The 16984-nt window shown below is 41.9% G+C and overlaps 1 protein-coding gene across 3 annotated transcripts in view; it reads left to right on the top strand.

The window, feature by feature from the left end:
- GJB3 (gap junction protein beta 3) overlaps positions 1–16984 on the top strand; it is a 215587-nt gene that overhangs the window by 32987 nt on the left and 165616 nt on the right. The gene's annotated exons all lie outside the window — the stretch shown is intronic.

Raw genomic sequence — 16984 nt, 5'->3', positions numbered from 1 at the left:
AAGTGCCTGTACCACGCAGCCCCCCACAACGGCCAAAGCCCCTGCCTGTCCCCATCCTGCCCCATGGCCATCCAGTGCCCTGGCCATGCTGAGTGCAGTGTGCTTCCTTACTGGACACTCTGCTCCCAAGCCCTCTACCCTATCCCAGCTCATTCTGGACCCCTTGGTATTTGGGGAGGCAGATTTAGATAACTTGCCTCCTCCTACCTTGGCTCTTTCTAGTCTGCCCCCCTAAAGGCCTGCAACCTATCTCCTCCCCATGCACTGACTACAGAGAAATCTTGCCTCTGAGTCACAAAGTTTGCAGTAAAAGTAGTAAAAAATGGAACTGGATGGGGTGCCTGGGTGGCTCAGTCGGTCAAGCGTCCGACCTTGGCTCAGATTGTGATCTCGTGGTTTGCGAGTTCGAACCCTGCATCAGGCTCTGTGCTGACAGCTCAGAGCCTGGAGCCTGCCTCGGATTCTGTGTCTCCCTCTCCCTCTGCCCCTCCCCAGCTTATGCTCTGTCTCTCTCTGTCTCAAAAATAAATAAAACGTTAAAAAAAAATAGAACTGGATCTTGACGGATGAATAGTTCACTGGGAAGGGCAAGAAGACGCTGAATGCTCGGGCAGAGAAAATTGTTTTTGCAAAAGCACAGAGAAGGGGAATGGGCAGGGGGTACTGGGGGTGCTTAGGGCCTGGTGAGCCATCCAGGATGGGGGAAGTACGCGTGAGGATGAACCCAGTATTGGCAGAGTTGACCCTTCGTGGAAGGTGACCCAGGTGGTGGTGAGCACTCAGATAGTGGCCCTCAGAGGCAAGCTGGCTGTCTTCCCCTAGTCAGGGAGATCTGGGGCTGGACAGGGACCTGGGGTCCATCCCATGTGGCCACACGCCTCTCCTTGAGAGCTTTACAGCATGTTGGCAGCTCATCCCTATTCCCATCAAGATAGGTCTCCAAACACCAGCTCTGTACCCCTCACCCTAGAACTAACTTATTCACGACTTTCCCATCAAGTTTGGATGCTCAGCCTGAAAAGTCACAGCCCTATAATTCCTCCAGCTTCTGTTGTTCCTTCTGAGTCCCAGAGATCTGACAGACCAGCCTCCTCATGGCTCCCCAGACTCATCCAGGTATGTTCCCACCTTGCTCCTTTGATGACCTATAGTGCCCTTCCCCCCACTTCCAAACACCACACTACAACGAAAAAGGCAGTACCTGAGTGCAGAAAGATGAGCTTTGATATCAGAGGGTCCTCAATTTAAATGCTACTTCTGACATGTACAAAGCCTTGTGGTCTTAAGTCAATTGTTTCCCTTCTCTAAGTCTCTGTTCTCTCTGTAATATGCATATAACACTGCCTGCCTCACAAGTTACAAGAAACAAAAATAAGAGAATGTACGTGAGTCTGCCTGGCTCATAGTAGTCATGTAGTGAAATTCAGCTCAGCCTCTAGCAAGGTTATCACAGGTCCTTCTTCCCCCAGGAAGCCCTCCCTGATTTCTCCAGCCAGTCCCCAGTGATGATCTCTACCTCAGGAAACTGAACCGCTGCTTAGTATGAGCCTGTTTTATCTCCCCAGTGAGTCTCTAAGGATCACCGCAGAGTCACTTTTATTCCCCATGGGCCTAGCCCATCATTCACTTCCATCAGTCAAAATCCCACATGTCTATGACATGAAGGATTGAGATAGACTTGGCAGAAAGCAGGCTGTTCGTGAATAAGAATGGCATGATCTGGGACACTGAGGTCCTCTTCCAAGGGGTTCTTCCCCAGCCAGGGTGAGAGGCCAGATCTGTGGCTTAGAGGTCAGTCTCTGAGAGCCAGCCCAGTCTGAGGGCTCTAGAAGCCTGCTTCCAGTAGGTATTCCCTACCTGTCCTGGCTTGGAAAGGTAAGAGAAAAAAGGGTTAGGTGAGTAAGGAAGGTATCCTTCCCCTCCCTCAAGGGTCGCCTGCTCTGAGCTTGGAGTTGGGTCTGGGGTCAGGCCAGGGACCTGGCTCTTGGGCAAGGCTGGGGTTGGGTCCTAGACTGGTGGCCACACAACCACGAGGGCAAATGGGCTGTGGTCAGAGGATAAGAATAGTGCCATGGAATGGAGCCACACAAGGTAGGTGGGCCAGTGCAGTAGGGTGAAGACATGAATGCAGAGGGGCTACGAGTTCCATGCCACTTGGCTTTCGTGACAAAGTACCACAGACAGGGTGGAGGGGACTTCAACCACAGAAATTTATTCTCTCACACTTCTGGCCGCTAGAAGTCTGAGATCAGTGTGTCTGCAGGGTCAGTTCCTTCTGGGGCCTGTGAGGGAGAGTCTGTTCCAGGCCTCTCTCCCAGCTTCCGGTGGGTTGCCAGCCGTCTTTGACATTCCTCGGCTTGCAGAAGCATTGCCCCACTCTCTGCCTTCATCTGCACATGGGATTCTCCCTCTGCATGTGTCTGTCTCTGTGTCCACGTTTTTTCGTAAGGACATCAGCCATATTGGATTAAGTTCCTCCTAATGACGTCATTGTAACTTGATTACCTCTGTAAAGACCATTTCCAAGTAAGGCCACATTCTGAGATACTGGGGGTTAGGACTTCAGCATGCCTCTTTGGGGGACACAGCATACCACCCCACCCGCCCCGCCTCACCTCTAAGCACTAGTGGGGCAAGGCCAAGGAGTACGTGAAGTGTGTGTTGGTCTCAGGCACCTCCTCGGAGATGCGGGCCTGGATGGAACCCAGCAGATTCCAGCTCACTTCTTCCTCCCACCTGCCTATTCCTCACCACCACCCAAATCTATGTTGGCAACAGGCAATTCTGGGTCACAGAAAGAGCCACTGGGGGCTTTACTCCTGACTCTCCTCACACTCACTTGACTCCAGTCCCTGTCCCTCTCTGGGCCTCAGTTTCCCCCTGTGAAATGAAAGGGTTGAATGAGAAACAGGGAGTAACCTGTCACTAATCACCAGTCTAAAGCTCACAAGTGATGTGCTATTTTTCATCAATCAGAACAGATTCAACTTTGTTTCTATAATAAGATCAGTTCCAGTCACTTGAATTCACATTGCCTTCCTAAGTAGGAAAGAAAGGGACAGGATTATTTGGAGTGCACTGGGAATTTTGCATAACCCAAGGTCATCTTATCTGTGACCCAGGGGAGCATGTGAACGTCATGAGCTGTGCATAAACAGAGCTGTCAGGGTTGGGTGATGTCAAACTTCTTTCCAATCTAATGTGCTGGCTCACTGGCCGCTGGGTTGCTGACCTCATGATTCTGCGGACAACCCCCGGTTCCTTGAGTGTAGATCCTTTTGTTTCCTTTTTACACTAATCTCAGCATGCCCACGGATGTTTACAGGAAGGGATCTCCATCACAGAATTGTCAGAATTTCTTTCTCCACCTTACAACTTCCCCCACCGGCCCTGGCTCTGACCACAAGTGCCACACAAGGCTCAATCTTTCTGTCCTTCCCATGCAAGAACTATAGTCACATGCAGATAGCCACCAGGCTGGTCCTGAATCTGCTCTTACCCTATTTTTCCAGCTGACTGATTTCCAGAAGTCTCTGGCCAACCAATAAGTTGTCTACTTTCCTCTTAACAGGTGCATCACTCCCCTCAGTGCTAGACATGATAGTTCAAGTGGTCAGAATCCAGATTATCAATCTCTCTTGACTCAAAACTTCTACCTCTATGAATGCAACGTAGGATTATATTAACTTTGCTATTTTCTCCTCTTTTCCATATATAGAAATTTTTTCCAGATTATAAAGGTCATGCATGATCATTGTAGATAATGAGGTCCCGCCATCCAGGCATACTAACTATTAATATTCAGAAATAATTCCTTTCAGGCTCTTCCATGCATATTTTTTTAAACTTTTTCAATGTTTATTTATTTTTGAGAGAGAGAGACAGAGACAGAGACAGAGTGTGAGCAGGGAAGGGGCAGAGAGAGAGGGGGGCACAGAACTCTAAGCAGGCTCAGGCTCCAAGCTGTCAGCACAGAGCCCGATGCAGGCATCAAACTCACAAGCCGTGAGATCATGACCTGGGCTGAAGTCAGACACTTAACTCACTAAGCCACCCAGGCACCCCCTTTCCATGCATATTTTTAAATAAAATCTGAGTGAAGTTGTACCTACAGTTTTATATTCTTTTTTCATTTTACATAAGTCATAAAGCTTTTCCCCATGTCATCAAATTGGAAACAACACTTAATGGCTTTATCACACAACTTTATCATTCTCTACTTAACCATGACCGTGATATTGGATTTTTAGATTGTTTGCAATCAATTATCCTCTGTTATAAATTGTACCATGATGTAGATGCCTGTACATAAGTGTTTTCCAAATTGCCTATTTCCTTAAAAGAAAGACATTCCAAGCAGTGAAATTACTGGGTCAAAGGTATGACATTTTTTCATTTTAAAAAGCTAGGGGCTTTTTTCTGATTGTGGAAGTAATCCATTGTGGGTTATTCAGAAATGCAGAAACGCACAAATTCTAAGAACTGGAAGCACCAGCCACCTCTGATCGTGGGAGAAAAGGTGGAGCTGGAAACAAGAGAGCTGACTGAAGGCACTGGGCACTGAGGACCCTCCTTCCCCCACCCTTACAGGGATGGGAGCTTATTCTCAGGAGAAGACAAAGCAGAGGAGGAGGGGGAAACACCATAGAGAGTACAGGGTGGGAGTAGTATAAAGACCAGAGGGCAGTTGAATGGAAGTTTACACACTTAATGGTGAGACCCTCAGCCTTCTCCCCCTCCCTCCCAGCTGGCTCCCAGAATGCTGCTTCTAGATGAGGCTATAAAAAGAGAAGACTGCTGGCCACAGAAGGCTGCCTTGAGGAAGGTGAGGAGGGATGCTCCACAGAAGAGATGGGGAGAGCATCCCGGACAAAGGGAATAGCATTCTCTAAGGTTCTGAACAAGAAAGCTTGATATATTATTCATTGTTCAGGACTTTTTTCTATATGACCTGCAAGTTGGTTTCCAGAAAAAAAATATTTAAATATTCAATAGCATTGCATGAAAGTACCCATTTTGGGGTGCCTGAGTGGCTCAGTTCGTTGAGCGTCCAAATTCGGCTCAGGTCATGATCTCGTGGTTCATGAGTTCAAGCCCCGTGTCAGGCTCTGTGCTGACAGCTCAGAGCCTGGAGCCTGCTTCCAATTCTGTCTCCCTCTCTCTCTGCCTCTCTCTCTCTCTCTCTCTCTCTCTCTCAAAAATAAATAACCACTTAAAAATTTTTTTAAAAAGTGCCCATTTCAAGGCACCCACACTAACATTATTAAACAATATTTTAGGGGTGCCTGGGTGGCTCAGTTAAGCATCATACTTTGGCTCTGGTCATGATCTTGTGGTTCATGAGTTCGAGCCCTGCATCCAGCTCTCTGCCATCAGCACAGAGCCTGCTTCGGATCTTCTGTCTTCCTCTCTCTCTGCCCCTCCCCCACGGCTCTCTGTCTCAAAAATAAACATTTGTTTTAAATATTTAAAAAATAAAATAAAATCTGGCAGAATATATTCTCCTTTCATTTTTTTCACTCCTCTTCAGAATCCTGAAAGCCATGTATATATTCTCTAGGCAGGTGTTTAGAAGAGTCTTCTCAGTGGAATCTGACAGACCCAAAAGGAAAGACCTAAAGATGTGGCCACTAAGGGCTCCCTAAGGAAGTAGAGCCACTCTATGTCCATGCAATGAAGATCAGTCACAAAGTCCCACCCATTCACTCTGAACATCCCAGTATCTTAGTGACCCTTTCTTAGACATGAGCACACAGCCAAGGATGCCAGGCATTTGAGGAAAACATCTTACATGAAAGAGTCTGAAACAAATCACTGAGTGCCCAGCCCAATGAACAATATAGGTCCACACTACTGAAAATGTTCAGAACACAGAAGACAAAGAGATGAGCCTACAAGACTGCAGAGAGAGAACATAGTTCCATACGTGGTCTCAAGAATCAGAATGGCACCACAATTTGCAACAATACTGGAAGCTACAGGACAATGGATCAATGCCTTCAAAATTCTGAGAAAATTGATTTTCAACCTGGAATTCTATACTCAGGCCAAGGACCAATTAAAGTAAACTCTACCCTCTGCAATTGTTTTAATAGCATGATCCCTTGAAGGTTTGAATAAACTTTTTTTAATTTAATGTTTATTTTTGAGAGAGAGAGAATGCACAGGAACAGGGGAGGGGAAGAGAAAAAGCTAGGCAGAGGATCTGAAGCAGGCTCTGTGCTGACGGCAAAGATCCCACCATGGGGCTCGAACTCACAAACCATGAGATCATGACCTCAACCAAAGTCGGACACTTAACCAACTGAGCTACCCAGGTGCCCCAGGTTTGAACAAACTTGTCTGTAAAGCCCATCAGACTTGATACCTTTTTTTTTTTTTGCCTTCATTTAGTATTTTTTAATTCCAGTATAGTTAACATACAGTGTTATATTAGTTTCAGGTGTACAATATAGTGATTCAAGAATTCTATACATCGGGGCGCCTGGGTGGCGTAGTCGGTTAAGCGTCCGACTTCAGCCCGGTCACGATCTCGCGGTCCGTGAGTTCGAGCCCCGCATCAGGCTCTGGGCTGATGGCTCGGAGCCTGGAGCCTGTTTCCGATTCTGTGTCTCCCTCTCTCTCTGCCTCTCCCCTGTTCATGCTCTGTCTCTCTCTGTCCCAAAAATAAATTAAAAACGTTGAAAAAAAAATTAAAAAAAAAAAAAAAAGAATTCTATACATCACCCAGTGTTCTTCACAAGTGCACTCCTTAATCCCCATCACCTATTTCATCCATCCCCATCACCACCTCCCCTCTGGTAACCATTGGGTTTGTTCTCTGTAGTTGAGTCTGTTTCTTTAATTTCTCTCCCCCTCTTTTTCCCCCTTTTGCTCATTGTTTTCTTAAATTCCACATATTAGTGAAATCATATGGTATTTGTCTTTCTCTATCTGACTTTTTTCACCTAGTATTATACTCTGCAGCTCCATCCATGTTGTTGCAAATGGCAAGATTTCATTCTTTTTTATGGCTTAATAATATTCCATTATATTCACTTCTTCTTTATCCATTCATCTATTGATGGACACCTGGGCTGCTTCCATAATTTGACTATTGTAAATAATGTGGCAATAAACATAGGAGTGCATATATCCCTTTGAATTAGTGTTTTTGTACTTTTTGGATAAACACCCAGTAGTACAATTACTGGATCATAGGGTAGTTCTATTTTTTACTTTTGAGGAACCCCCATACTGTTTTCCACAGTGGCTGCACCAGTTTGCATTCCCACCAATAGTTAAGAGAGGGTTCCTTTTTCTCCACATCCTCCCCAACACTTGTTTCTTTTGTCTTTGTTTTTCACCATTCTGACAGGTGTGAAGTGATACCTCATTGTAGTTTTAATTTGCATTTCCCTGATGATGAGTGATATTAAACATATTTTTATGTGTCTGTTGGCCATCAGTATGTCTTCCTTGGAGAAATGTCTGTTCATGTCTTTTGTCCATTTTTCAATTGGATTATTTGGATTTTTTTTTTTTTTTTGGTGTTGAATTGTATAAGTTCTTTATAGATTTTGGATACTAACCCTTATCAAACATGTCATTTGCAAATATCTTCCCCCAGTCAGTAGGTTGCCCTTTAATGTTGTTGACTATTTCCTTCACTGTGCAGAAGCTTTTCATTTTGTTGTAGTCTCATTAGTTTATTTTTGCCTTTATTTCCCTTGCCTCAGGAGATAAATCTAGAAAAATGTTGCAATAGCCAATATCAGAGAAATTACTTCCTGTTCTCTCCTCTAGGATTTTTATGGTTTCAGGTATCACATTTAGGTCTTTAACCGATTTTGAATTTATTTTTGTGTATGGTGTACAAAAGTGGTCCAGTTTCATTCTTTTGCATGTTGCTGTCCAGTTTTCCCAACACCATTTGTTGAAGAAACTATCTTTTTCCCATTGGCTATTTTTTCCTGCTTTGTTGAGGATTAATTGGCCATATAATTTTGGGTTTGTTTCTGGATTTTCTATTCTGTTCCATTGATTTATGTCTACTTTTGTGCCCATACCATACTGTTTTGATTACTACAATTTTGTAATATGATTTGAGGTCTGGAAGTATGATATATTCCAGCTTTGTTTTTTCAAGATTGCTTTGGATATTTGGGGTCTTTTGTTGTTCCATACAAATTTTAGGATTGTTTGTTCTAGTTCTATGAAAAATGCTGTTGGTATTTTGATAGGGATTGCATTAAATCTGTAGATTGTTTTTGTTAGTATAGACATTTTAACAATATTTGTTCTTCCAATCCATGAGCATGGAATGTCTTTCTATTTCTTTGTGTCATCTTCAACTTCTCTCATCAGTGTTTTATAGTTCTTGGAGTACAGGTCTTTCACTTCTTTGGTTAGCTTTATTCCTAGGTATCTTGTTATTTTTGTTGCAACTGTAAATGGGATTGTCTTCTTAATTTCTCTTTCTGATGCTTCATTATTAGTGTATATAAATGCAACAGATTTCTGAACATTGGTCTTGTATCTGCAACTTTATTGAATTCATTTATCAGTTCTAGTAGATTTTTGGTGTAGTCTTTCGGGTTTTCTATATACAGTCATGTTATCTGCAAACAGTGAAAGTTTTATTTCTTCTTTGCCAGTTTGGATGCCTTTTCTTTCTTTCTTTTTTTTTTTTCTTTTTTTTTTCTTTCTTTTTTTTTTTGTCGGAGTGCTATGGCTAAGACTTCCAGTACTATGTTGAATAAAAGTAGTGAGAGTGGACATCCTTGTCTTGTTCCTGTCTTTAGGAGAAAAGCTCCCAGTTTTTCCCCATTGAGTATGATGTTAGCTGTGGGGTTTTCATATATAGCCTTTATTATGTTGAGGTACGTTCCCTCTAAACCTACTTTGTTGAGGATTTTTATCATGAATGGCTATTGTACTTCACCAACTGCTTTTTCTGCATCTATTGAAATGATCATATGGTTTTTATCCTTCTCCATTGATGTGATGTCTCACATGACTGATTTGCAAATATTGACCCACCCTTGCAACCCAGGAATAGATCCCACTTGATCATGGTGAATTTTTTTTTAACGTATTGTTGGATTCAGTTTGCTAGTGTTTATTTGAGGTTTTTTGCATTCATGTTCATCAGAGATATTGGCCTGTAGTTTGCTTTTCTCGTGTCTTTATCTGGTTTTGGTATCAGGGTGATACTGGCCTGATGGAATTTGGACGTTTTCCTTCCTCTTCTATTTTTTGGAATACTTGGAGAAGAATAGACATCAACTCTTATTTCAATGTCTTTTTTATGTCACTCTGTAAAAATTTTTTTACTGTCTCCAGCAACAGTTTGTCTACTCAGATTTTCTTCTGCATGAATCTTAGTACTTTACATTCCCTCCCCCCCCCCCACACACACACACAAATGCTATTTGAATTAGGTGTTTGGACAGCCTTAGGTAATCACACCATCTATTCTCACTTTGCTTACACTTCAACTAAAAGCCCTAAATAAAATTGTTCCTTGGCTTCTCTGTGTGCCATGTAAGATGTTTTGTATCAGAGTGATACTAGTTTGGTGAGCTGCCACTAACTATTACTAATATGAGCTTATGTAATTGGGAATTTGGGTACTAAAAGTGACACATGGGACATCTGCAACAGCAAAATGCCATCGTGTCCACTTCAGCCCATTATGCCAACTGATGAGAACCATCCTCTTAAACCTGGATGTTCACCCAGAGTATTAGTGACTCTTAGCTTTGATAAATCGGATTTATCCTTCATCCGATAAGTCTGAGAGTTTAATACAATTAAGTGGCTTTCCCTGGTGGAATCTACATTTATTCCTGGGTCTGTACGTGTGGAGTCTTTGTTAAGTGCAAAATACTATTTCTAAAAGACTGTACCCCTTTTTCTACCCCACTCCAGCAAGGGGGGTAGCACAGCAAAGTATCACAGAGAACCTTAGGGTGTGGGGGACCTAATTACCTAGGCCATACCCTGAACTCAGAGAACCTCAATCATCCCAGCTTAGCTGTGATCCAGAGGATCTCTAAAAGCAGAAACAGAAACTCAAGGGTGGGGGGGATGATGGATTCTTAAAAGGGGGGATGAGGGACAGACACGGGAAGCCAAGCTCAGCAAAGGATCCAAAAGCTTCCCAAGATCAGATGCCCAGGCATTAGGTTAGGACCACAGGTTCCCAAGCCAAGCTTTAGCCATGAGAAGAACTATTGTCAGCCTTATAGCAGTCGGTTCCTGTAAAGAACAGAACACAGTATGGCAGGGAGCTCAGATGCCTTCCCAGGACTGTCTTAAGAGAGGCCCCCAGAGGGACTAAGGAGATGACAACAGGGTATATGTGAGTAGAGACAGGGAGGGGACAGGCCAAGACTGAGAACACCAACCCAGCAGTAACATCAGTGGAACATCTATTTCCAAATGAGATCATACATACCATTACACTTTAGCATATGTGTCAAAAAGCATTCAAATTTTACATCTTGGGGGGATGCCTGGGTGGCTCAGTCAGTTAAGCAACCGACTCTTGATTTCGGCTCCGGTCATGATCCCACCGTACATGAGTTCAAGCTTTGCGCTGACAGTGTGGAGCCTATTTAGGATTCTCTCTCTCTCTCTCTCTCTCTCTCTCTCTCTGTCCCTCCCCCACTTGTGTTCTCTGTCTCTCTCAAAAATAAACTTTTAAAAAATTTTACATCTTTGAAACATACCATAATCTTTATATACAATTACTATTTAATATAGCAAGAGCCTCAAGAAGTAAAAGTGGCCTAGGCTTTTCAACACCTGAAAGGCTTTGAAAAGAGAAACTTGGACTAAGAATTTTGATAGTCAAAGTTTCTAGGTCTCCTCCACTAGAACGTGAGATCCCTGAGGGCCTGGACTATGCATCCCCAAAAAACCAAAATCAGGAAATTCCCACAAAAAGTAATGATTTTCTGAATCAGAAAAAATGTATTCATTAAGGTTTATAGAATTTAATTGAACTGAACTCAGAGATTCTGACAGGGCTCAGCAAGAACACTTTCAAAAGAGCTAAGCCCATGAGCTTATCTGCACAACATGAAGTAGAGAGTAAGAGATTTACAACCAATTTAGGAGAAGAAAACTCCAAAATATTGCATGGAGGCAGGTAAGCATCACAAAAAGAAGGGAAAGGAAACTATATCCCTGAAGCATGGGACAGAGGTAGGGGGAAATGGGGCAAACAGAGACTCAGGCAGGTAAGAGAAGTTCAGCTGCCTCTGAACAGGCATCCACACCCTTCCCAATGAGAAGGGAGTGCCTAAGACACAGAGTCTACCTTCCATTATGGAAGCTGAAATGAGAAGAAAGCACCTTTCAGGCTTGGGACCATGCTTTGGGTTCAGTCAATCAGATGTTTCTGCCCAGATTCCTCCCAGAATCCAATATCTAATAATGATATTGGAACAGGAGACAAGGCTTTGGGCCCAGTTGTGGCAGAGTTGGAAGTGAAACTCCTGCATAAAAGTCATTGGTGCCTCTCTCTCCTGGCCCTGGTGCTGGTAGGAGGGGAAGAGGCCTCCCTTGAGATTTAGTAACCACAGACATGTTCTCACACAAGTGTGGATTTCAATTTCTACTCTTTGTGAGAGCCAGATACCCCAAGTAGTCTTTATCCAATATGAGCCTCAGGGGACTTAGAAGAAAGTCACTTTTGAAGGATGTTTCCTCAAGGAAAGCCACGTGGAAGTCCCATAGAAAAAGCCCCACCATATGTGAACACACAATCCAAAATTACAAAACACTGGAGTGCCTGGGTAGCTCAGTTGGTTGAGTGTCTGACTTCAGCTCAGGTCATGATCTCACAGTCCATGAGTTTGAGCTCTGCATCGGGCTCTCCGCTATCAGCAGAGCCTGCTTTGGATTCTCTCTCTCTCTCTCTCTCTCTCTCTCTCTCTCTCTCTCTCTCTTTCTCCACCTCCCCCACTCACCCTCTCTCTCACATAAATAAATACTTTAAAAAAACACAAAACAAAATTACAAGACACACAAGAAAATACACACTATGAATTAGAGCAAACAAAACAACATACAGAACAATTTGACCTCCCCAAAACTTTGAATCATTGAACCATTGAATAGGGTCAATAGATTGAATTGTGACAGGTTGAATTATTACTGGCCCCAACACTCCATCCCTCTTTGCATTGCACCCTTGCAATGGCCTCATCAAAGGCAGAATGTACTTTTACACCCCTTAACTTAGAGCTTAAGTAGATGCCTTGTTTTGACCAGTGGCATGTGGAGGAAGTAACCATGGATCAGTTCCCAGAGTAAGTCTTAAGAAGGCTCATATATTTCTGTTTGTTCTTCTGTGACTCTTCAGTCATGATGAGAAGATCTTCCCCTGAGTGGCTGTTGCCCTTTCAGCTAGGGCCCTGAAAGAACATTCTAGAAGCAGAGCTGTTCCGGCTGCCCACAGATCTGCAGTGAGAAGTGAAGCCATGCCAGCTGCCACCATGTTAAGCAGAGGTTCCCAGTTGAGCCTAGCCTCACTCTGCAGACCTGCCCCAGCCAATCAGCAGATGCATAAGAATAAGTGGTTTTGGTTTTAGGCCTCCAAGTTTTGGGATAATAACTTACACAATATCAGTATGTAAATAGGTAAGTTATACAAACAAATATGTTTAAAATGATTAGAAAAAAAAAGAATAAAAAGGGAGAAAAAAGATCTTGTTAAGAAATTAAGGTCCATACATTTTAGAGAACTAAATCAAACTTACAGAACAAGTTTTAAAAGTTATTAAAATTTAAAACTAATGGAGAATTGTGCTTCTACTCACAAAGAATCAACTGCTATGAAAAATGCCCTCCCATTAGAAACAACTAGAAAACCCAGATGAAATATTATGAATCAACTCCTTTGGACACTGGGCAAGAGGCAGCAAAGGACTATCATCCCTGAGAGAAGGGAAACAAACAAGGTGGGCACTACAATTGTCCCAGTTAACTGTGTGGAAACAGTTTTCAGGCTTCAGAGCAGAGAAGCAGGTCAGACAGAGACCAGAAATTTTGCTGAATCAAAGAGAAAGAGATCAGATTTAAGGGAGGTCCAGACAGCTAGACTTTCTGGGGAAGAATACCACAAAAGATGCAGCCTCACAGAGAAAGAACTCCAGAGATCCTCAGAAGGGTCGCTCAAGTGCACGGTGAAACTCTCTGAAGACAGGGCAAGAATCCCTGGAAAACTATAAGCTGAACAAATCCTGGAACTATTTCCGGGCTCAGAAATAGTTTATGTTCCCATCTGCCAGACTGGAGAGACCACATAAATCATGAGGCATTGAGAAAAGTCCCGACAAAGGTATTGCATAGTAGTGGAGTTAACTTAGCTGCACACTAAAGGATTCTCTGGACCCACCCTAACAAAACTTAAAAGCAAGCCTCACAAGGATCTAACTAATCCTTAGTAACTTATTTGTATGCTAGAACAATTTGAACTTTTTTTTAAAGGAATACAACTTAATAAGAACTAACAGACACAAAGAAGTGTAATCAGTAACCAGGAGAAAATTTAATAAATAGATATAGACTCAATAGTTATAGAGATGAAGGAATTACCAAAAAAAGTGAGTTAAAAGAGTTATTTTATATATATCAAAAGCTATGGTCAAGTATATAAAGGAAAACATGAACATACTGAAGACAACAATGGAAAATATTTTTTAAAGACTAAAATGGAACTCACATAGAAAAAAATGCAATATCTGAAATTTTTAAATACACTGGATGAGATTTACATCAGATTAGACATTGAAGTAAAAATTTGAGAAGAGTCCCATCACCTATGAGACAATATCAAGTAGTCTAACAAAGAAGTGGGAATATACTAGAAGTGGAAAAGGGAAAAGAGAAGACATTAAAAAAATATTTAAGAAAGAAATGACTGAAAAAATTAAATTTCGTGAAAGTCATAAACATTAAAAAAGCACAGTGAAACACAACAAGAATAAATATAATTATAGTCACACCAAGGCACATCATAATCAAATAGTTGAAAACCAGAGATACAGAGAAAATCTTAATAGCATCCACAATTTTTAAAAAAGCATTACATATAAAGAATAAAGAATGAGAGAAAACTTTGCATTAAAAACTAAATAAGCTTGGGGCGCCTGGGTGGCTCAGTTGGTTGGGCAACCAACTTCACTCAGGTCATGATCACACAGATCGTGAGTTGGAGCCCTGCATCGGTCTCTGTTCTGACAGCTCAGAGCCTGGAGCCTGCATCAGATTCTGTGTCTCCCTCTCTCTCTGTCCCTCCCCCACTCACATTCTATCTTCTCCTTCAAGAGTAAATAAACATTTAAAAAATTTAATAAATAAATAATAAAAAACTAAGTAAACCAAAGAAAAATGGAACAATATTTTTAAAGTTAAAAAAGAACTGTCCAGGGGTGCCTGGGTGGCTCAGTCAGTTGAGCGCCCAACTTCAGCTTAGCTCATGATCTCATGGTCCGTGAGTTCGAGCCCCATGTCAGGCCCTGTGTTGACAGCTCAGAGCCTGGAGGCTGCTTCCAATTCTGTGTCTCCCTCTCTCTCTCTGTCCCTCCCCCGCTCACAGTCTCTCTCTCTCGAAAAATAAACATTAAAAAAAAATTTTTTTAAGCAATTATCAGTGCACTCCTTAATCCCCATCACCTATTTGACCCATTAAGGAATGCACTTATCATGATGGTAAAAAAAGAAAAACAAAAAGTGGAGAAGGTAATTGGTTTTAGGAAGGTGTGCAGGTCCATTTCAACTGAATCAAGAAATTGTTACATATTTTTTAAATGTTTATTTATTTATTTTGAGAGAGAGAAAGAGCACTCGCATGAGTTGGGGAGGAGCAGAGGAGAGGGAGAAAATCCCAAGCAGGCTCCATGCTGTCAGTACAGAGCCTGATGCAGAGCTCAGACTCATGAACCATGAGATCATGATCTGCGCTGAAATCAAGAGTCGGATGCTCAACAAAGTGAACCACCCAGGCACTCCAACAAATCATTATAAATTTTTTTAAATGATTTATAGTACATAAGTATTAACATTTGTTAAATACTGGGAATGGATTCCTGGGTACTCTATTATCCTATACATTTCTGAAGTTTTGAAATATTTCTTAATAAATAATGATAAATAATAAATAAAAACAAAGCAATAACAATAACAAAAGAACTGTCCATCCAGAACTCTAAATTCCAGGGAAAATAGATTTTGAAAATGAAAGTGAGACTTCCAGTTTCCAGTCCAGGATGTTGGGTCTGGAAGTCACCATTTCATCCTAACAACAAGTAAAAAGCTAAACAAACTAAAGAATCAACAAGTTTCCTTGGATCTATGAGAGAATTGAGGTCACAAGGCAAAGTATTGCCCCTAAAAAGGAAAGGCCAAGAGGTGAATATAGAAAATCACAATAGACCAGACCCATCGGCTGAGACCTCTGACAGAACCAGTGCCAGGGTAGGAAGACCTATACAGTAATTAACAAATCCTAGAAACTCAGTGTGGACAAGTCTGAATCCAAAATTCCAGAGGGAAGTTTGTGTGGGGAGATCCCCACACTTCTGTGAGTTTTGCCTTCAAAATCTCAACTAGGTTCTCACAGTGAATATCAGAGAAAAATCCCCTCTGTTTCCTGCAATGGGAGGGGAAAGTAGCCATTTTGAAACACACCAGAGTCCTGTTCTTCTGAACAACATCTGCCCTCAGGAGAAACTTTGAACCAGCTGAGAAGCACTTGTGAAGTTCACGGTCAAGAACCACACGCTCATTAAGAGACTGAGACTAATCATAAGACTTTTGAACACTTCCTCTGCCCCCACACCTTACCACCATATTACCAAAGTCCTATTTACGGCAGTTCCTTTTATCCACTATGTAATGACCAGTTATCAAGAAAAAAATCACAAAGCATACTGAAAGGCAAAAACACAGTTTGAGGAGACAAACATCAGAACCAGACATGGATATGACAGGATCTGTCAGCCTGGGAATTTAAAACAACTATGACTAATATGCTAAGGACTCTAATGGATAAGGTAGGATACAAGAATAGGTGGGCAATGGAAGCAGAGAGATGGCAATTATAAGAAAGAATAAAAAAGAAATAGTAGAGATCAAAAACACCGTAACAGAAATGAAAAATGCTGTTGATGGGCTTATTAGTAGACTGGACACAGCCAAAGAAAGAATCTCTGAGCTTGAAGATATCTCAATAGAAACTTTCAAAACTAATAGCAAAATGAAAAAGACTAAAAACAAAACAAAACAAAAAAGAATATCCAATAACAGTGGGACAACTACAAAATGTATAACATACACATAATAGGAATACCAGAAGAAGAAAGAGAGAAAGGAACAGAAGAAATATGTGAAGAAATAATGACTTGGAATTTTCCCCAAATTAATGTCAGACACCAAACCACAGATCTAGAAGGCTCAGAGAACACCAAACAAGGAAAATGTCTCTCCAAAAAAAACGCTAACACCTAGACATACCATATTCAAATTGCAGGAAATCAAAAAAATAAAGAAAAAGTCCTGAAAGAAGTTAGAGTCAAAAACAAACAAAAACAAACAAACAAAAATAACAAAACACCTTACCTATAGAGGAGCAAAGCTAAGAATTACATCCAACTTCTTCTCAGAAAGAAGAGAGTGAGGTGAAATATTTAAAGAGTTGAGAGGAAAAAGTCACCAACCAAAAATAAAGGAGAAATAAAGACTTTCTCAGACAAACAAAAATTGAGAGAATTGGTTGTCAGTATACCTGCCACGAAAGAAATGTTGAAAGAAGGAAAGGAAAGAGAGAAGGGTGTCTGGGTGGCTCAGTCAGTTGAGCGCCCGACTTTGGATCAGGTCATGATCTCACAGTTCGTGGGTTCAAGTCCCACGTCAGGCTTTGTGCTGACAGCTCAGAGCCTGGAGCCTGCTTCAGATTCTGTGTCTCCCTATATCTCTGCTCCTCCCCTGC

The sequence above is a fragment of the Neofelis nebulosa genome, chromosome 2 (assembly GCF_028018385.1).
Source record: "Neofelis nebulosa isolate mNeoNeb1 chromosome 2, mNeoNeb1.pri, whole genome shotgun sequence".
Lineage (NCBI taxonomy): Eukaryota > Metazoa > Chordata > Mammalia > Carnivora > Felidae > Neofelis > Neofelis nebulosa.
Note: the sequence above shows the minus strand (reverse complement) of the source record. Positions and strands in the feature narration are given on the sequence as shown.